Raw genomic sequence first — 1,203 nt, forward strand, 5'->3', positions numbered from 1 at the left:
TAAGATCAGGGTACTTGCAGTGTTTAGCTGCTTTGTACTAAGCTGCAGTATATTTGAAAGGCATACAAAGCAAATAGTTGTAGTCAGCTGTGCTATCTGTAGCGCTGTGAATAAGCTATTTTTACATTCTGCCTGATTAAGACTATTGTTCAACGTGAATATTTGCAGCTGAGTAAGAGATTGCATGTCTCAATAATAGAAAGCAGGATGGACTTTTTCTACACTCAAGACACAGTGTTTTTAGTCTGAGAGCTCAGTGGCAAGACATTGACTGACATTGTGGGTTCTGGATTCAACATTCTGGGATAGCAACCTTAGCAAACTCAGCAAAATAATTTGCTCAGGCTCATGGCTTAGTGGAAGAGCCACACTTTACAGGCACAGGGTTCCAGTTGTGTTACCTGGCATCTCAAAGACTGTTGGGTGGTCATGCTGAAAAGGACCTCTTTTTCTCGGAGAATCAGAGTCAGTTGGCCAGTATTGGACCAATGGTCTGCTTTTAAATGGCAGCTTCAGCATCTGTTAACATACTTCATATTTTTGAGGCCTTAAAGAACTGATGCTGGTGCTAAGTGGCTCTTGCAAACTAAAATATCTACCCATCCATAGCAGAGCTTCCTACTGATTTTTGTTACGGCTCCCGTAACAGCTGCCTGCGATGGAAAACTTTGTAGGCTCATTTCTGTAGAGCCAAGGGCAGTTAAAAGCACAAGAACTAGCCAGGCTAGATTTTTCTTTGGTCAGTCAGTGCTCTACATCTACCAAGTTGGAAGCTGTGCCTTCCACTATACACCGTCTAGCGCAGACCCATGATTCTACAGCAGAAAAGTCCCCAAGATTTTAACAACTGCATGACAGTCAGTATTCTACCCCTAACAGGTCCACTCACTGCATCTCCAGGGGAAGAAAAACGAAGTGGCCAGTTGCATTTCTGCCTGTCATGAAGGACCTTTGCCAGAAAATAAAAAGTGGCAACATAACTATTGGGTTAGCTAGTACAACTGGGAAATAGCTGGGATACCAAGCACTGGTAGCCAGCAAGCTCCAGATGGTACAGTGTGTTCAGCCAGCAAGGGATGCGGACAACACATCGCCCCCGCTTGGCTCGATCCCGGCCAAAGCCGAACAAAGGTCAGAACGCTACTGTCCCTGCTTCTGCAGTAAACATCAAGGTCTGGCCCTCACTGGAGTCATGGGTCCCGG

Source organism: Gekko japonicus, unplaced genomic scaffold, assembly GCF_001447785.1.
Source record: "Gekko japonicus isolate JY-2015 unplaced genomic scaffold, Gekko_japonicus_V1.1 scaffold3, whole genome shotgun sequence".
Lineage (NCBI taxonomy): Eukaryota > Metazoa > Chordata > Lepidosauria > Squamata > Gekkonidae > Gekko > Gekko japonicus.